This window comes from Saimiri boliviensis, chromosome 5 (genome assembly GCF_048565385.1).
Source record: "Saimiri boliviensis isolate mSaiBol1 chromosome 5, mSaiBol1.pri, whole genome shotgun sequence".
NCBI classification, from domain to species: domain Eukaryota; kingdom Metazoa; phylum Chordata; class Mammalia; order Primates; family Cebidae; genus Saimiri; species Saimiri boliviensis.
This window is the reverse complement of record NC_133453.1, coordinates 123,000,366-123,021,323: the sequence shown is the minus strand read 5'-3', so window position 1 is coordinate 123,021,323 and position 20,958 is coordinate 123,000,366. Positions and strand designations below refer to the sequence as shown.

Sequence of the window (20,958 nt, the reverse complement as noted above, 5' to 3'; positions counted from 1 at the left end):
CCAAGAGAGGAAATAACACAGTAGAACATATTAATTTCTTGTGCAAGATGGTGCCAGAAGACCAGTGGCTGACACTCAGCTCAACTCTTTTCTTCCTGGACAACAGCAATTTCCTGGACAATGTTAGTCAAATTAGTTGCCAGCATGATATTTCATTCTGGAGGAGAGGACCCTTTTTGAAATGTTCATTTCTTGGCACCATGTTAATTTTAGCAAAATTTTTATTTAATACTGATAAGCACATTAAACACATTATCAATGAAAAACTCCAAACTTTTAAATATTCATAAAAATATGTAAAATCTGACCAGTAGCTGTCCTTGACTTACATGACTCACTTATTGGGAAAGTAACACTTGAACTCCACTTTGCCTCAGCTATAAAGTCACCATGATGTATGCAGTTTTAATTCTGAGCTGTAAATCAAAATTTCAAACCATCAGTATTCATAGAGTGCTCATAGTTGCCTAGTGCTGTTGTAAGCACCACTGGACTATAAAATAAATGGAAAACACAGTCTCTGCCTAGATAAGTGAGTGCTTAATGTGGCTTGCACACATTTCTCAAGTACAGCATAAGGCAAAAGAATGATTTGAGCCCTAATTTAGAATTTTATTCAATTTTCACAGTAAGTTATATTTATTTTTGCTTTTGCTTAGCTCTTATACCTATCTGAATAAATGGCTTAAAAATTTCCTTCAACTTTTCCACTGGTGATTTGTTTATCCAACAAATTATTTCCCAAACAAATACTGTCATTCAGGGCAATTGGACATTTACCAGCACTTGAGAAGAATGTATAAAACCAGGCATAATCCCATTGGTTGTGTTCTTTCATGCCTTAAGACTTTTTTATATGTCTCTAGGACTACTGTCATTTATATTATACTTAAGAAAACAATTTCTGAGGTAATCCCTGTGAATCACCAATACAAATATATAGATTGGATTAAAGTGGCATTTTTTTGAATAGTTCAAAGTATGTTATTGAAAGAAGCATCCCATTTCATCTACAGATGAAGCAATTTGTTTGAAAATAATTCAATTTTCGAAGTCATTATTTTCTAATAAAGTAGCACTTCTTGAAAAATAGTATTCTCAGAGAAAATGAAAAAAAAAAATATGAGAATCCTTTAAATTAAAAGTGGGGCTAAGTGGAGTTCAGCGTTTTCTTGCCCAAAGCAGATTTTCTTTTATCTCTGGAAATGCCAACAGGAGGCCAAGGGCCAAGCTTCCTGGCCAATGACAGGGCCCTTCTCCCCTGAAGAGCTTTATTCCCAAATGCACTTGGGAACCAACTTCTGACTCCAGACAAATGGCTGTTAGTTCCAGCTCTTACCTGCCAATTATATGATACTTTGGATATCTGTGCCAGTCTCTGGGTCACCCCCATGATAAGATTAAGGGGCCTGTTTGCTTAGTTTGCTAGCAGAAATTCATTCCATCCAGACAGTGCTGAGGTTGGGGGTGGGGGAGTGAAGGAACCAGGGACCGGCGGGAATAGATTTTTTTTTTTTTTTTCTTACGAGGAAATGAAAGCACTATTTCCCCGTCTGGATCCCTGCTTCCCTTTTCATTTCCTCCGTTAGGGGCAGACAATAGAAGCCTCTAGGCCCCTTCTCAGGACACCCGGTCCCCGTCGTCCCCTCACCCCCTCCTCCCTTCCCCGCCCCTCACTCTCCGGCTTCTCCAACTCCAGCTCCAGGCGGAGATTTGTCAGAACCGTTCGGTTGAGACTGATTATGATTGCAGCAGATGGGCTGGATTTGACAGCGCCGATCCTAAGCAGCTTCTGATGGGGGGGCCCGTGGAGGGAAGGGGAGGGGGATTCGGTAGGGGGTGGGAATCGATGGGCCCCAGCCTCCTCGTCAGAGCACATGCCGAGCAGCCCGCCTGGCGCTCCCGGGCAGCTCTTTAACAAGCACCTCCAGGAGGAAAGTGGCACTGCCCGCTCGAGGAGCCTCCCTGAGCGCCGGTGAAAGCGGCCCCGCGAACGAAGAGGGCGCGGGGACACTTGGAGGCAGGCGCAGGGGGACTGGCGGCGGAACACAACAAAGCGAAGGAGTGCGAGGTGCCCGGGCTGCGGGGCGCGCGTGGCCCAGGCTGCCTCCGCGCTCTGGACATGGCAAGTTTGGCAACTCGCGGCTCTGCAGCCAGAGCCTTGCTGCCCCCGAAGTGAAGGCGCTGCAGGGTCAGCCCCTGGGGGCGCAGCGCCCACACTGTCCCCCGGCCCGCAGCAGCATGCTCCACCGAAGGCCAGGTAAGGAGACGCCAACCCACTCCGCGCCCAGGCGCGTCCCCCCGCGCGCCGCCACCCTGGCCCCAGCCCTTCAGCGCGTGGCTCCCACTACCCGGTCTATCCCAGTCCCGCAGACTGCATGCTTCCGTGCCTCCCGCCGGGTCTCCTCTGCTGCTCTCTGCCCTCAGACTCTACGCCTCCCTCAGGGTCCTGCGTCCTTTCCCCCTTACCATAGCCCAACGGCAGGGGGAGAAGTTTTGGGAGGTGGCACGACTTTAGGGGCTCTCCCTTCCTTGAAAGCCTGTGCCAGGACACCTGAGGCGGGACGGCGGGCGGGAGTTGATCCGTGTCTGCGCATCGTTGCCTGTGTGCGCATCCCCGCCCAGCTCCCACGTAGCCGGAGCCCCGCGCCACAAGCGCGCGCGCACACGCCCTACTCTCCACCTGTGGGGCCTCGCTTTTGTGTGGGTAGCACAAATGAAAACACGCATAAGTGCAGAAACGCTTCCACGTTGGCATCTTCCAGAGATTCCTGAACGGTGGGGGTGTAAAGGGGCTGCAGGGGAGGGGCAGATGTGAGTTCGGCGTTCCACCCAAGCCCAGGACCACCGCCTCTCCTGCCACTTGGCCTTGACTCCAGTGTCTAGGAGCCATTGGAGTGGCGCCTTCCCAGGCGCTCGGAGGCCCCTGGGTTTGGCAGGGGCATAGCTATGCCACTAGGAAAAGTCCTTCCCGGTCCCCAGCGAGGTCAGTAGCCCGGCCCACTCCCTGGCCCAGCCCCAGCAGGGCACGCCACTTTCCACCTAACACCAGGATCCTTCTTCCCCGGTGCCCCGCACTGCCTCCCTTGTGCGAGTTGAGGAGATCCCTGACCTTGTCTGCCCAGCTCCAGGCCACCCGCCTAGGCGGCCCCTCCCTTGCTGCCACCTCCCGCCCAGCTTACCGGGAGCCTGTGCCCTGTTGCTACTGGCAACTGCCTGTGCCTAAAGCTCAGCCCCCAAACTGGCTTAATGCTGATTGATGGGCAGAAATAGGATATATTCCGGAACGGAGCGGAGCGCTGGTGCAAGGCCCTCTCTGCTGCTGAGTCCTGCAGACCTCCGGGGGTGGCAGGCCTTCCTCCTCCTCTCCTTTTGGCCCCACCCTACCCCACCCTACCCCTTAGAGAAAAAGGGCTTTTAGGATATCCTCATCTCGGGTTAAGTGCTGAGCCAGCAAACCAGTGTTCGCCTTCTTGCTGAGTAACGGGCAGCCACCCTGGAATTTCTCTTCTCATCCTTGAGGCTTCTGAGTCTGATGAATGAGATCCCTGTTCCTGTCCGCTACCATTCCCTTTTTATTTTCATTCCCACCAACTTGTTCACTCCTCCCTATACATAGGAGCCTAAAATAGACCACCCCTCTAGTAACCGGAACTATTCCTGCAAATGCTTACAAGAGCATTTTCCAGAAACAAATCATTTCATATCAGTATCCCTTCCCTCAGTCATTTCCCGGCTTCATGCTACCTCCATCCTAAGACACAGAAGTGGTCATTTCCACCACCTTAAAGGCACAGTCCAGATTAAAAGCCTGCATTAATAGTATTCTTTGCAGGAGTAGCTTTTGCCTACTGTGTGTGTGTGTCTGTTTTGTTTTGGTTGGTTGGTTGGTTTTTTATTTGGTACTGCCTCTCAAACTGTAGCCTCTCTTCATTTTTCTGGGGTGGCAGCCCCCTTCTCTAAGCCATCCTGGACTAACATTTTCTGGACTAATAAATGTATACACCTGTCTGTACTCCTTCTCCTCCCCAGTCTGACTGTAAAGGACCAGATTTCATTATCAAATGAATTCTTTAGAAGAACTTTGTTCTGTACCATTTCTCCCCCGCACCCCAGTATTTTTGGCAGAGTATTTTCATTATTTTAATTGTCATGCTTAGCTTCTTTTTCCCTATGGACGTTACTTTGGAAAACCATGTGATGTTTCTGAGTCATTGATTTATTCCTCCAAACGAAACTTGAGAGGCTCCCATATGCTGGGCACCATCGTAGGCCCTAAGGGTGACAATGGAGGAAAGACAAGGCCTAAACATGGTTCAGCATTTTAAGGCCCCCATTGCAGCTGGTTTATGGTTATTGCTATGATGGTTAATGTTATAACAGCACACTCCATTTGACTAGGACTTTGCCGTTTACAAAAGGCTTTCAAAGACATTATCTCCTTTAATCCCAGCAGCAGGAATTTTAAATAGCAAGGATTCTACCAAAAGGCCAGTAATGCTCACCAATCCTGCTTAACCAAAAAGAAAAGTATTGCAAATCATCCCAACAGCTGATGGAGCTTTAAAACACAGAACAAACAATTCATAAGAAGCTTCTGAAGCTTAGTCACTGGAATGCAACTTGGAGAAGATACGTGAGCTGCACATAACATGTATGTTACCAGGAAGGTGTCCTGGAGAGAAGCTCCATCCTGGGGCTTCGGTGGCCTGGTGAACTGCTGGAGGTGGAGGCTTTCCAGGGCTCTGGACTATTGCCTTATCCTAGGATCTAAAATGGGACGAAAGTGTTAGCACAAAGTTGCTGGGAGACTAGCAAATTAAGCAAAATGAGTAGGCAATGATGTTACTTTCTTTAGCTACAAAGCATTCTTGAGATATCCGCAAGTTTCTAGCATATATTTACTTGAGAAATGAAGCAATTTTCTGTACTTAGAATATAAAAAAAAAGAGTTTGTGTGCCTTATGTGAGCCATAATGAAGACAATCAAGGTTTTGGTCATTTTTGTACCCATTACTTTGAAAACCAGTTATATCTCATGTGGATAAATGGCAGTTTCTCTTTTTTAAAATAATTGTTAGGCCTTGGTGTAGATTTCCTTTCTCTGCTCCTTGAACATGGAGGGCAGCCTTTCTGACTTAGTAGTTGTGAATATCATCCATGACTTTCCTACAGAAAAGGGTTTTTATAATGTGAGCTGACAGTTATAAATTTTGGGTTGCATTTCAGATATGCTGATCTTATGTATCATTTTGAAAAGTTTTATTCAAAGAAGTTTTATAAGCAAGATGGTATATGGTAGGGAGATTATTCTGACTGGGGGCTGGCTTTGGGTATGACTAAATAACAGGTAAGCCAAGAAGATAATCCTAGGGCAAGTTCTGTTATGAGGAAGGTTCAAGAGGCCCAGGGAGCTTTTTATTGTTTAACACCATGAAGGTTGGTGGCAAGTTTTAAACATATAGGGTTTTTTTCCTAGAGAGTTCATTTACTCAAGACTATGACTCCATATTTGGCATTCCTGGGTATTATTTTCATTTCTAAATATTACAGCATTTTATTTCAGAGCTAACCTAAATCTCTAGGTTGATTATGTGTCAATGAAAAGCACATAATACAAACAATATAGATCTATTTGGGAAGTTAGATTGGGCATAGTGGGGTGGGTGAGCCCTCTTCTGGCAGGGGACTTCAGCAGCTTCTGGTTTTCAAATGAAATTGAGAGAGAGGTGAGGTTGATTCCAACCTTAGACATACTCCTCAATTTTTTCTATAAGACTTGAAAGACTTGAGCAGAGAAAGTTGTGAGCACTGTGCTGATGGCTAACATCATCTTGGCTTGGGGGTGTCAGTCTTCTTTGTATCCCCCTAATTGGGGGCTCTATTACTTGTGTCATCACCCATTAAATAATTGAAAACAGGCCTGGTTAGCTCTGAACTAAAATGCTATAATAAATATTGGAGAACAAACCTTCCTGCTTTTTGTGTGGAACTGTGCCGTTTCATTCTTAACTGATACTTTGTTCCTTTAAAACATCTGATATATAGTTTTGTCCTTTGGGTTGCTGTAGATGAACGAGAATGTGGGTGGGTGAGACTTTCTTGCCATAGGGTAGTAGTGCAGTATTGCTGCTGAAGGCTGCTGCCCCGGACTGGGATTGCTTCCTGGATATTACGCCCTTCCATCCTCTTTCTCCTAGTAAACACTGTTTTCACATGGCCTTCTTCTCAGAGAGTAGGTGGCATCAGATTAAATAAACAGTCTTCATGAACTTGTTACTCATCTCAGGCATGAACATAACCTACAAAGTTCTTTAAGAAGCATGCCAGTACCTAGATTTCTGGGCACTGCAGCACGTGGGGAGAGCTTAGAAAAAGGGAGAGAAGTTAATCATTTTATGTTGTATTGAAAGTGTTGAACATAAATCACAGTACTTGCTGCTTTAGGTAAAACTGTGGCCTCTAAATAGCTGGAGATTTGCAAAATCAGAGTGTTGCTAAGACCACATGTTGTGTAGGATTACTCCGTCAAACTTGGGAGTATGTAGACCTGAACTTAAAGCCCGATTCTCTTATTTCTTATTGATGTGATTTGCATCCAGGTAATGAATCTCTCTAACCTGTTTCATCATTTATAAAAATAAAAAAATGTGCATTTGTAAGATGTTAAGAATAAAATTTAACACATATTAGGACATGAGACAGGGGCCCACACACAAGAAAGCCAACAGATGTTAGCAGCTATGGTCTTTTAATATAATTTTCATATCACTTAGGACGGATGAGACTGCCTTTTTCACATTAACCTCATCTCTCAACCTTCTCCCTGCACCTCACAGAGAACAACCATTAATAGGGAGGTTATAATCTGAAGCAATTACATTGGCATTCCTGGGTACTATTTTCCTTCCTAAACATGATAGTATTTTAGTTTAGAGTTGGCCTAAATCTCTAGGTTATTAGAGATTACTGTAGCTACTTTCAGAGGGAGTGTTGCCCTCCACAAGTATGATGGGAGATGATGCCTGTTCTTTCCTTGAGATACAGACAGGTCATTTCATGAGATAAACCAGTTTAAAGATAAGCTTCCACATTTCAGTTAACATTAAATTCATCAAATGCTTGTAAACGTGACTGTGCTTGGGCCACAAGGATGCAAAGGTGAAAAACATAGTCTTATTCTCAGCTGGAAGAGGGATTTATATGATAAGAAATAATAACAGCCTAATAGTAAGGAATGTCTTCATCATAAGCGATGTCACTTATTAAGCCCTGGTCTGTGTCAGAAACATACTATAGCTTTGGACTTTTTCAAAGACAGCAGTATTGATATCTGTGAAATAGATATTTTCTCCATTATGTAGAGATATTATATAATAAGGTAAACTTAAGTGTCATCCTGGTGTTATTAAATAAAACACTGTGGGTTGCAAAGGAAAGAATTATCCTATGAGATAAGTCTTCCTCAGGTGGTTTTTGCTGGTGCTTTGAATTGTTTGGAAATCTTGAAGATGATTTCTATAATAACTACAATATCCAGGGTTGTATTTGGGTTCAACAATCTCTTGATCCCTTATACTCTCTGTTCACAGTATTTTAGAAATGATAGAAAAAGATTGGACTTTTTTCACCACACAGCAAGGAATTTATTCTTTTCCATTTCTCAGTTCTTTGCACATTTTCATTGCAAATACCTCCAGGGAAAAAAATCCTCCTCACCTTCCTTGTACGGTTCTTCCTTAAAGACCACATTATCATTAATCATTTTTCTGATTTATGTTTTTCTGTTAATAAGATTTAAACTACCAACGTTTTTCCTAATTTAATTTGTATCAAGTTTCACATATATGCACACATGTGCCAAATGTTAAGTGTGGCATTGTAAGTGGAATAAGATGAATTCATTCAACCTACTGGCATTATAGTCAAATTCGATATATAAAACACAGTTCACCTGATGCAAATTTGTATCAGCTTAACTTCTCCCAGACTATTCTTCTTTTGTTTTTTTTCTCTTAGTCACTTTTTTAAAACCTAAACTTGTTAAAATTCTAATATTGTAGTGCAGTTCTCCTTATCTCCTCCCGAGGGACAGGTGTCTAAATTCAGCTGTCACTCGCTCCACCATTTTTTCCTGTTGAGATTGTATAAAATGGACTATTTATTCAAAATTCCGGCATGGTACATTTATCATAGGAGTACTAAATTTGCCTGTATTACTGTACCATGGGAGGGGAATCATGTAGGAATGTTTTGTTTCGCCTATGAATTTTGATCTTTAATAAGGATGTTTTTAAGGGAGGTGTGAGTTAACTCAAGAAGGCATTGATTGATCTGTATAACCCACCCTTCACAGTGTTCCAGTGTTAAGGAATTACAGCACCAAACAAGATCCAGCTAAACACTGCATTTTTGTGCATAGGTGGAAGGCCTCCTTTCCTACCTTTTTCACTCATCTGTTCATTCATTGGTTTACTCAACAGATTGTTATCAGGTGCCTACCATGTGTCAGACAATGTGCTGGACTTAGAAGAGTGACTGCCACTGGTGTTCCTTATTCTAATATTGAACGTTTGGCAACAGAAAGTCATTGGTTCTCAAAAGAAATAAAAGGAACATATAAATTTGACATCTCGTGGATCTGCCCACTTATGGCTTTTGACAGCTTTTAGATGGACTTATTTATTTTAGGCTCCCTCATCCTCATTGTGTTAACATACTTAAAAAAATTGTTCTCTCATTTTACTAGGACTTTCAGAAGGTAGAAATATTTGTGTCTCTGTGCCTTATACTTTGTCTCAATTTTCCCCAAGACATTTCCAGCTGTCTTTTTTCCCCAGTTCCCAATGCCTAGTGTTTACTAAATATGTGTTGAATAGAAGTCATGTAGAAAGGAAGGAAATTTGGGGATTTACTGTATTACAAATTAGCAAATTATCTGATTTGGCATTTAACAGACCCCAAAAGACCTGTCCCTATTTTTCTTCTCTTCCTGCGAATCATTGTGTCTACTTTAGGGAATATATCCTCCTTTTCATTGGACAGTCAATTTTAGGGCGTGGTACACATCACAACTTTTTATCTGTGGTTTCTTGTTGAACATTTTGGCACTAGGGATGATTTTGTAGAGCTTTGGAATCCTGATGTTGCTTTGTGGACATCCTTCAGTTACTCTGGTAAATTACATTACTCTGAGAATTGTATTCTGTTTTGACCTGATTTCCCTCTTCCTTCTGCTACACTGACATAGTTGGAGAAACTCATCTTATTTTCATTAAAACATACCATTTATTTAACATGCATAGAAGATCTTATCTTAGGTTTCATGAATTCATAGGCATTAGTTATAAAATGTAATTAGTTATGTTATAAAATTAATTATAAAATACAAATGCCTTCAAGGAACTTAAAATTTAGGTGAAGAAAAAGAACGCAAACATATAAGATTCTCCCAAAAGACTTAATTTGGAGCTGGGAAATAGAAGAAGGAAATCAGTGGAACAGGAGATTGGAAGATGAAGTGATGGATGAGGCTGGTGGGGTTGGGATAGGCCTGCCGGGGGAGGAGGGAGAGCACTATAGTCAGCAGAGGGCTTGAGCTCAGGCAAGCATCTGGAAGAGAGAGTGGGTGGTGGAAGTGGAGCAGTAGCAGAGACCCATTAATATGGCTCATCACACGCATGCTAAGGAATTTGAACTTCACCCTTTGGGGCAGCATTTCCCAAGATCTGTCTTTCTGGAAAGCCAGTTCTATTGGATATTGTAGAATTGCTAGTCAAAAGAAGTCCCCATGGTTGAAAAAGTGAGAAAAGCTGGGATAAAGTTTTAAAAAATGTTTATCTCCTGTAGAAGTTCTCAGAGGCTTTCATACATGAATCCATATTGTTAATCTCCAAGAGTTTCTTGAAAGAGTTTTGATCGCTGAATTTATTTTTTGTTTTGTTCTTTTTCTCTTTCTCTCTTCCTCTTTCTATCTTTTCCTCCCTCCCTCCCTCTGTTCATTCATTTTCTTTCTTTTCTTTCTTTCTCTCTTTCTCTCTCTTTCTTTTCTTGATAGAATCTTGCTCTGTGGCCTAGGCTAGAATGCAGTGGCACAATCTCAGCTCACTGCAGCCTCAACCTCCCTGGCTCAAATAACCCCCTCATCTCAGCCTCGCTAGTGGCACTATCGTGCCTGGCTAATTTTTATATCTTTTTGTAGAGATGGGGTTTTGCCATGTTGTGCAGGCTGGTCTCAAACTCTGAGCTCAAGCAGTCTGCCCATCTCAGCCTCCCAAAGTGCTGGGATTTCAGGTGTGAGCTACCACACCCAACCACTGAATTTATTCTTAATAGAACATTTTGGGAGTGTTGTTTGTAGAGCCTATCTTGGGAAATGCTGTTGGAAGCCACTGACGGTTTTGAGTCAGAGGTGATATTGGGTAGAGAGTTTTAAGATCATGATTCTGAAATGATACAGAAGGTGGATTTGAGTGAGGAGCAGGGAGTGATTAGAGGTGGACAGTGATTAGTGATTCAGATTTCTACACTACTTGTACACAGTAATCAAAGACAGTGAGGAGCTCTAAGGGTATTCCAAACCCAAGGAGACAGGGATGTCTGCAGGCACGCACTGTTTTGCTTTTGGTTTTTGTTTGTTTTTGGTGGGCACTCTATAGTCCAAATGCTTTCTCAATAAAATATACTTAAAACACAACCCAGTTAGTTCAAGCCAAAAGTCAGGTGTAAGTAATAGTGCCCTTAGTGACTCTGTGCAGTCTTTAGAACTTAGCTTCCCACACTGGAATGGGCTTATGTAGGCCAGAGGAATGTCTACAATGTGGAAAAGAGACTCTATACCCTGCAGTTGGGAGACTGGTTCTTTGCATGGCCCAGGTGCACTTTTGCTGGTTTTCTTCGTCATGAATTTAATCCGAAAGGACAGTGGGCACAGTGTAAGGTTCACAGAGATGTTGCTGCTAGCTCTGTTGAGTTTATTCATTTCCATGCAAATATTTTAGCACATACTGTCAGATCTTGTCCCTCTGATTTCCAAGAACTGACCTCTAGGTTTGTTCACAACCTTCAAGTTCTCTTTTATCTATGTACACAGTTAAACATCTGGCCTTTCAGCCATTTATGTAAGATTACACAGAATAATGATTTTCTTTTCCCCTGATTATTTTCTATTTTTGAGAAATGTTCTTAACAATATTTACAAAAAAGGCAGAGGAATAAAGCAATACTGTATAATGAAAAGTTGTGCTGCTTTTTCTCCAGAATTGTTTATCAGAGTAGTTATCATAAGCTTCTTAGTTTTCTTACATATTTATGAATATAAATGCATTTAGCTGCTTAATTAATAACTCACTTATTCTCTGTGTTTGCTTCTTTCCATTCTTACACCTGTTATGATTCTGTCCATGTGTCTGGGAGCTTACACATGATTCAAACTAGTTGTAGTCATTAGTGTGAATATTTCTGAATATTTTTCTCTTTTGTTATTTCCAATACCATAGATCCTTTTTGTTTTTAGTGATATTGCTTGTTTGTACTTCACATGGCCTTGAAAACCTTGAGTTGTATTTCTTTGTGCCCTTGTTTGACAGGTTTCTGCCCACTGGTATCTTAATGTTAAATTAACTTGTGCTACACAGACATAACAATGTCCTTGACCATGCTGACTACTTCAAGCTGAAAAAGTTTGTATGGATTCCTGAAGTCTTCATTTGGCTGTCTACATTAGATAAAGTCACTGTATAATGGTAAAATTCCTACTTTTCTTTTGTGAATAGTGATTGTGTGCACTCCATAGATCCTACAGTCTACAGAGGGTAAGCAGGGAAAATTATGATATCTCCAGCCTCGTGATCTAACCATTGTTGCTGTTTGACTAGCCAAGATTGAATGGTCCTCTGTTACTGTGTGAATCTAGGAGAGAAGGTACAGAGGATGAGAGCTGCATCCAGAAAGGGCACTTACCTGAGCACATTTATGTTCATCAGTGGTGTCTAGTGTGCTAGATTGAGACAGAAACTTTTGATTTGTTTTAAACTATAGACTGTGCATTTCTTCCATTAATTGTCCAGTGATAACTGATGAATATGAGATAATGATATGTCTCTACTGGTTAATGTGGGCACATTCATTTTCTAATTTGGTAGTCATAATAAGCTCAAGATATTTTACATTTATCTAATTTTTTAAACTGCAAATTGTGTATGCTTGTGAGAATATTCACCTTGCTTTTTAACATGTGGGCTTAGGATAATTTTGCAAAGATTTCTAAATGTTATTAGATTAAAAATACAAACATGAACATTATATATTATTAACATTTATAATAAGACAAAAGCAATTTAGGAAGATTGGAACAAAGATATACCAAATGAGCCATAATCACTCTACAGTGGTTATTTTGGGGTCACAATATTTTCTAATGGGGTTGTTAATCCAAATGAAGGGTTTCATCTAGGTGCCTAATTGTAGTTTCTATTTTTATTTAATCGGGTTCAGTAGATGGGGTAAGGTTCCTATTTGTTCAATGATAATATGTCAAACAAGTGAGAATATGTCACATAAATATAAACATACACATTATTGTATGCATTAGTGTTAGATTAAAACTCTCACCCCCAAACTAAGTTAAAAACTCAAAATTAAATTGATAAGGTTACATTTCCTTAAAATTTCTAATTATTTCATCAGGCTGATTGCTTTTTTTCAGGTTTAATTAACCATCATTCCTTCCACTTTGAAATAGGAACACCATATTTATTTATGTAACGGAAGATATATATGTACAGGTTTGGGGGCCTTTGGAAAAGTATAATTTTAAATCTTTAGGAGAAACCATGGTCCTTACTACCTGTCAGTTCATACTTAGGAGTTTTCACATAATTTGTTCATTAATAAGACACTTGATTTTAATTCTATAATGAAAGCATTATATATTCATTCTGGTCCTTGATTTTACTTCCAATGACAGAAAGTTACATAAATTACTGAGACTACCAGAAATACCATTTAGTTTCCAAACAGGATAAAAGCTGCTGCAAGGATTCTAAGCCATGGTTGCAGAGGACTATTTTAATACTCTTAGATGCCACTGCCTATCCAATGGGCAGAGTTTCTCTTTATGGGACATCTTGTATCTCGTTCCACTGAATAGAACAACCATTATCTATTGTAGGCCTCATTTTGTATCCATTTGTAGTAGGAGCCCTCTGTTTGTCTGTGTCAGGACTGTATTTGTACACACATTCCCTAAAGCTGACACTCACACCCCTCCCCCAGATGAAACTAACGTAAGTGACGGGATCAATAGAGTGAGAAAATGTAGCTATTCACTAGAAACCACAGTGCTTCTGCTTTTCACGGCTTTGCCTCCAAAAATGTTAATAAAGAAGTGATGTATTAAGATAGTTGTCTTTCAGTTTATTTTATTTTGCATTTTTAAAAGAGTAATGTGTTCCAAAGCTCTAGAAACAAAACAGCATTTATAAGAACATTTATCCTGGAAGGAGGCAGGAAAATGCAAGCAGTTTGGAACTGAAAACTTCTGTGGTTAACTATGAAGTGAAGAACTCTCAAGTTAATTCAACAATTCTTAATGTATCTATAGACTTTTTCACTTTTTTATTTCTTTTATTTTTGTTTGCAGAAGTCATTTTTGTCCAGTATTTTATTTTGACAACCACAGAAATATATGAAGTTATTTTATTATTTTATAAAATAAAACCTTTTTTTCGGAGTCAAATTGCTTGTTCAGTTTCACACAACTAATGATTCGGTCTGAAGTTGAATTCAAGTTCCAGTCTCCTAATTGAAAGCTCTCTTTCACTGTAATACATTGCTTCCATTTATATTATTTATTATATTATTTAAAATAAATGTTTAATTGGTAATATTTCTTTTTTATTCTTCCCAGTTTTTCAGCTCTTTAGAGACCAGTAATTCTGTGATATACTTTATGAAAAACATAATGAAGATATTGAGAAAATGGGTGTTTCAGTCACAAAGTCACAGCTGGGTTTCAAATCCTGACCTTGGATAACTTATGTAACTTCATCCAACCTCCTAAATATTGGTGTCCTAATACCCATCTCAAATTATTATAGTGCAGATTAAATTAGATGATGCATGTGAAGGGCGAACCCCGTAGTAAAGGATCAGATGATGATACCTTTTCCTCCTTGTTGCCGTTATCTGTTGCTGCATGACAATCTTCAGACTTAGGGCTTAAGACAATATCAACTGTACCATCTCTCAGAATTCTGGCAATTGATTAGACTCAGCTGGGTGATTCTTCTGCTCCTCATGATGTTGTCTGGGACTTCAGTTGCTTGAGGGCTCAACCCTGCTGAAGTATCCTAGATGGGTCACTGTCATGTCTGATGCTTCACTAGCAAGCTTCAGTAGGAAGCATCAGATATGGAAAGCTGGGCTCCTCACTGTTTCTCTCCATATTATTTCACCACATGCTCTCTCTACCAGGACTACTTACATGGTAGTTCAAGGCAAAAGTATAAACTTCTAGACTTTCCTAAGCTTTGTCCTGGAGCTGGCATTATGTCACTTCTCCCATGTTCTATAGATCACAGAATATCACAGGACCAACCTATTTTCACTGTGAGAGGAGATTATAGCAGGGCAGGAATACTGGCAGATAGGGATAGGCATCACTGGGGACCATCTTTGGAGATCAACTACTGTAGTTATCATAATTAAAAAAATTTTAGGGCAAGTTTCCTGGGCTTTTGCAGTGGAGCAATGAATCAGACAATGCCAGTGTGATAAATGAATTTTTGCTTATTTTTGTTACTCCTGGAGTTGACGGAAGGCCAATAGCCTGCTTGCTCATTTAATGGACATGCTGGAGTCCAGCTTTATCTCTTACTCTGAGCTCTGCATTGTAGGGGAGCTGGTGGGACATGTCTGGCATGGGTCCTTCAGTGGTTTTGTATGATGACTGTCTCACATTTGAATTTATAATTTTAAAGCACTTTTACATATATTTTCCCTTTTCCCCTCATTAAAATACACATTTCACCTGTGTGTTCATTTTACACATAAGGAAATTGAGACTAGGAGTTTAAATGATCTTTAAAATGTCACCTAGTTTAAAAAAGGCAGCACTCAAGTTCTACCCCAGAGTTTCTACAACTGTGATATTGCTTCCCCTTCTTGATTATATTCAAGGGATAAATATGATGAAGCAGGGGGTGAGGGAGTCCAATGCATGGGGGGCATTGAAAGGAAGCTTTGGGTGGCAGAGAGGGAATAGATTTTACCTAGCTGTCATAAATCGACTTTTTACCTTTGTGAAGCCCAGTGATTAACTTCTGTCTTCTATATCCTTCATTTACTTTGTCTGGGGATATGGTACCTCTTCTGTGAAACAAGGAAGACTATTACTTGCCTTAAGCTCTTCATAAGCTTATCATCAGTGTTGGATGAAGTAAGTTACGTAAAGGTCCAGCAGAATGCCTGGCAGAGTAGGTCTTCCAGACACATTAATTCTCTTTCCCTCTCTGCCACAATTTCTTAAGGAATCTGCTTTCTCAGCCACAGAGCTGAACCTGGGTTATATTTTGAAATGCACTGGGCATTCCCGGTGCACTTCGTCATCCCCAGTGAGTGGAAAAGTTGGGGATTGCTTGCCTGATTGCCCAGCAGGAACTCTGTTATGGTTATTCACTTCAGCAAGAGACAGCCTTGGTGAGGGGTGAGGTTGGCATCTTTGCCCTGAAACACAGGACTCATTATTCTCTAAGAGGGCTGGTGAAGCAAATGGATGGGACGGGCAGTGTCTTCACCTCATGCGCCACCAGTTGCTGTCTGTAGACTCACCTAGGCTGGCTGCCTGCTGAAGGACAACGGTAAAGGGTTGTGGCTTGCTTTTGTGAATGGCTGCTTCAGCAGATTATTCTGGACATTGGAATGAGTTCTGCCAGCTGCAAGTAAGTAATGAATTTAAATTTGTAGGCATCATGTACTAAAACTTCAGAAGCCTTGTGGACCCTATTTTTGGCTGGCATTGAGGAAAGCTTTCTCCATTTGTCTGGTGGTGCCCATGGGTAGCCTGACTCTATCCTCAAAACCTCTGGTCTGATAGGGAATGGCTGAGCTCACTCCCCCAGAAGCATAGAAGAGTCTTAGGGAACTTCCTTTTGTCTAAATCAGTGACAGGGCAGAAGAAACATGTCATTGGAGTTTAGAAGGGACTGTTTCACAGCAGCAATGCTGTACGTTCTTGTGGTATGGTCTGACAGTCCCTGTGGTGAGGGCCAGTGGTAGGATGTCTGTGAGTTGTGATGTTGTTGCGAGCTTGTGCTTTTGTGTTTTCTACCTGGTTGTGACAAGAAAGAGAGCCCCATGGTGAAAATGGAAGCTCAAGTCATCTATTTTCTGCAGCTGCTTCTAGGAATGGTTACATTAAAACCACGTGAGCAGATGTATTTCTTTCTTTTTAAGGGCCTCTAGGCATAGTGATTTTACAGCTTTTCTAAGTAACCTTTACTGCCAGGAACTCCCTCGTTGCTAATAAGCACCTCTCCCATTTGAAAACCAAGCTTCTGTTCTGTTGTTTGTTTAATCGGGAGATGTGGGGATGAAAATGTCATCATCCTCTGAATAATGATGCTTCTGGTATGGGAAGGACACTTTTAAATCACTGAGGCTATCTTTCCCTTAGATTATGCAGTTCCAATTCTTGGACTAAAGGTCTGCGAATTAATTCTTTTCCTAAAGAAATAAAAATAAAAATAAAAATTCTAGTGGGTTATGACTGTGACCAAACACTAGGGAAGACTTCCTCATAGTTTCAGAGCCTACAGCCTCAATTTCAAAGAACCACTCCAATAAACAAAATGTAGTTGATTACTCCTGGGGCAGAAATATGCATTTGGATCATGTCTGGTCTTCATTGCTGTTAAAAGGAATATGCTTTTTAAGATAAATGTTGAGTTCTTGTTTCTTTACAGTCTGTACACTGATTTTGCTTGTATTTTCTTTTTCTTTGTATAAATGGATGGGTACACGTGTAATTTTGTTAAATGCATATATTTCATAGTAGTGAATCAGGGTTTTTCTTATCTTCACTTCTAAATAAGAACTATTATTGCATAACAAGTTTCTGCTTTAGGTTACAGTTTAATAGAGTGCCTTGAAGAGTCAATAATGAATGATTTTATATGCTTTTTTATTTTTTATTTTTTTTTAGCATCTGCTATGTACTAAATACTGTGTTTAGTATTGTCATCTCCCTTAACACTCCTGTGCCCCATGAAGTCAAAGCCATGTGGCCAAATAAGGAATAGCAAATTCATGGAAGCCTTGGCCTATCTTTGGGGGAACTCAATGGCAGTTTCAGGATCTGGGTCACAAAAACATGTTAGTTTTCTTTTCCACTCCTCTGTAAGTGACTAGCAGTAGATACAGTCATCCGTTGACATGCATAGGGGATTGGTTCCAGGACCTTTCACAGATACCAGAATCCATGGATGTTCAAGTCCCTGATACAAAAACACATAGGATTTGCACATGACCTTCACACATCCTCCTGTTCACTTTATCTGTGGATTACTTATAATACCTAAAACAATGTCAATGCTGTGTAAATAGTTATTACACTGTATTTTTTCTTGCTGTTTTGCTGGGTTTCTTTTGTTTGTTTGTTTTAGAGAATATTTTCAATGTGTGGTTAGATGAATCCATGGATGCCAAACTGAGATATGGAGGGCCATATATTTTCTTTCACTTTTAAAAGGAAAGTATATTTTCTTTTCTTTTCTTTTTTTTTTTTTTTTTTTTTTTTTTTTTTTTTTTTTTTTTTTGAGACAGGGTCTTACCCTGTCACCCAGGCTGGAGTACTGTGACACAATCAAGGCTCACTGAAGCCTCGACCTCCTGGGCTCAAGCCATCTTCCTACCTCAATGTGCCAAGTAGCTGAGACTACAGGTTTGTGCTACCATGCATGACTAATTTTTTGTAGAGATGGAGTCTCCCTGTGTTGTCCAGGCTGGTTTCAAACTCCTGGCCTCAGGTGATCCTCCTTCCTTGGCTTCCCAAAGTGTTGGGACTGCAGGCGTGAGCTACTGCCCCTGGTTATATTTTCTTTAAATGTTTTTTTAAAATTCTAAGAGAACCTGTTTTCAATTTAGAACCCGTTTCCACTGAGGACATAGCAGGCAGGGAGATCCTCAGAAGCAGGTGGCCCTGCCCTCAGCTGCCCCTCCACATGGTCTCAGGAACCACACCTGCATGCTCTCTTACATGCCCTAAGCTGCTAGTGGGTGTCCAGGGTGAGGTGGAGGACTCAGTTGTCCAAGGCTCCAACACATGGGAAATGTGCAATGGTGAAGCAGATCATCCACTCTGCCTGTCCCGCTCCCCTAGACTCGGGCTGCTCCCTGGCTGCCTCATCCTTAGGTCAAGGTCCTGATAAAGGTTGATCACATAGCTGTGGATTAATATGCATTCTTTCCTGGGGAATTTTTGTTCATTGACTCAAAACCTCAAAGGCTTGGACCCATTGTTTTTCCTTGTGCTTCCATGTTCCTTCCCTGAGGTCTCAGGATCCTGATGTTTTCAGATTTCCTGTTGTTCCTCAGTTTCAAACCTCTCTTCTTAGGTTGCAGTAAAAAAATAATGATAATAATAATAAAATCCTTGGTGGTGGCTTTACATGTTATGCTTTTTCTGGCTTCTTTCTTCACCTGCCTTCTTTACGTTGCTTGAGAAGCACATTGCTGGGTTCCTTGAATCCTTTGTCCAAAGATGCCAGCTCATCTTTCAGGTCATAGCTTTAATCTCCTTTCTCCAAAGACCAGGCCAGGGCCCTTCCCAAACCATCCCACTTCGTGTTCCCTTGGGCATATGTGCTTCCTTTGTAGAGATCTCATTATATTTGTAGTTACTGGTTTAAAGTCAGAATTTATTGTCAGATTATCAGCTTCATAGACATAGAGATTGAATCTGTGTTGTCTGTTGTTCAGAACCCATCACAGAGCTGGTCCTCAATGAACATTTACTTTGAAGGAGCAAGGGAGGAAGGGAGGAAGGGTGGGTAACGTCAGTTAAGTCAGCCTGAAGGTGGTGGTACCTAGAACAATCTGAGAGTGTATTAGTTTCCTGTTGGTGCTATAATAATTTGCCTCAAACGGAATGGCTTGAGACAAAAAAAAAAAATTTATTATCTCATAGTTCTGTAAGTCAGAAGTGCTAAAATCAAGTTTTTGGCAGGGCCGCATTGATTTTCGAGGTTCTTGGGGAGAATTTAACCTTCCCCACTTTCTAATGGCTGCTCACAATCCTTGGTTTCTGGCCTCTGGCAGCAGGGGTATCACTTTGACCTCTATATTCATCCTCACATCTCTTTCTGAGGCTTTGACTTTTCTGAGTTCCTTTCATAAGGACTTTTGTTAATTATATAGTGCTCACCCAAAAAAATCCAGGATAATCTTCCCCATCTCAAAGTCTTTAACTTAATTACACCTGTAAAGTTCCTTTTACCTTGAAAGGTAACACATTTGAAGGTTCTGGATAAGAATGCAGACATATTGGGTGGGAGGGGCAGGGGCATAAATGGGTGTGATTCAGATTGTGGGATGGGGGAGGGGAATGGCTGAAGGGGAAGACACAGTCCAGGTTAAATGAATTTAGAGGCATCTGTCTGGCAGACTCTGAGCAAGAAAAGCAAATTCAAAAGTTAGATATCAAGAAATGTTCAGGGAGACTGCCAATTTAAAACTCAGTAGCAAGGAAAGAATGATTTCTCTTGGGACAGAGAAGTGAAAATTCAAACTTAGGAAGAAATAGACTTTTTCAAGGACCAGGGTTGGGTCTGTTGATCTGGTTGGGGAACAAACCAGAGCAGCCAAGGGATAGACAGGCACTCTGGGCTGGATCAGTCTGAGTCAAGGATGCCCCTGTAAACCCACGAATTATCCAACTGTACACAGAAGAGAATTTAAAGCTACAGTGCAGCTCAACATTGTCTTGTCCCCATATTTTACAAACTAAGTGTCCTGGGAAACTAAGACCTAGGAAAGTTCAAATGGGTTGACCAAGGACCCATGACCAGTTGACCTTAGAATCTGGACTAGAAATCAGGGTCCTGGCACCAATGCTGCTTTTTCCCAGTGGAACAGAGTCCCTCCTCTGAAATCCTCTCACATGTTATGTTACCCGCTCTGTTTATTGCACACTGCAGAGGGAGGGCATGGGAGAGGAGTCCAGGGCACATGCCCAAGATCTCTATCTAAAAATAGCAGGTGGCCTTTTGATGGAACTCTGGGTGGTTTTGTTTGAGGATGAGGTAGAAGAAAAGAAACCCTTTCTGAGTAGCATAGGGCAGGAAGTGGAACACGCCCAACTTCTGTGGTGTTGGGTGGAGATTTAGGAATAGATAGTCCCAAACAAAGGCAGTGCAGATCACTCACCACACTTAGTCAAGGTAGCTTTATAATTCCACCACCTTCTCTCAGGGGCTATAATGAAATCAAGGAAAGTTGTGTGACCAGCTGATGTGAAAGCAATTACACATGGACAAGTTCTGGTTTTCCCTTTTAGCATACAGCCAACTTCCTTCCTAGGTAATAATGAGCAGTTTCTCCAGAATTTTAGTGCAGCTTTTTGGGATAAATTTCTCAGTTGCTTCGAATACTTCATCAGTAATGTGATTGATCAACACATGACCTCATTGGAAGGGAGACTGCCAATCCCCTCACAGGACTTTAGAATTTCCACTTCCCTTTTCCTAGTATAGTCACATTTGAAGGTACTTTCAAGTAACTCTAGAACAAGTAACATGAGACAAACATGACTTGAAGTAGCTGCAGTAGAGAATAAGATGTGGAAGGGAGAAATTGCAGAACTATGGAATATGGAGAAAGGCTGATCTGTACAGACAGGAAGTGAATATACACTTGAGAGCTTTCATGCTTGCCTACTTCCGGGTTGCCAGATTTCAGAAT

The 20,958-nt window shown here is 41.2% G+C and overlaps 1 protein-coding gene across 13 annotated transcripts in view; it reads left to right on the top strand.

The window, feature by feature from the left end:
• Positions 1-20,958, top strand: part of NCKAP5 (NCK associated protein 5) — a 986,396-nt gene that overhangs the window by 383,342 nt on the left and 582,096 nt on the right. Inside the window, exon 1 of one of the 13 annotated variants that reach the window (XM_074399895.1) lies at positions 1,860-2,260. The exons of the other annotated variants lie outside the window; for them this stretch is intronic. The gene's annotated coding sequence lies outside the window, so the exon portion shown is untranslated. Of the gene's footprint in view, positions 1-1,859; positions 2,261-20,958 lie in introns of those variants that run through there. 13 annotated transcript variants of the gene reach the window in all.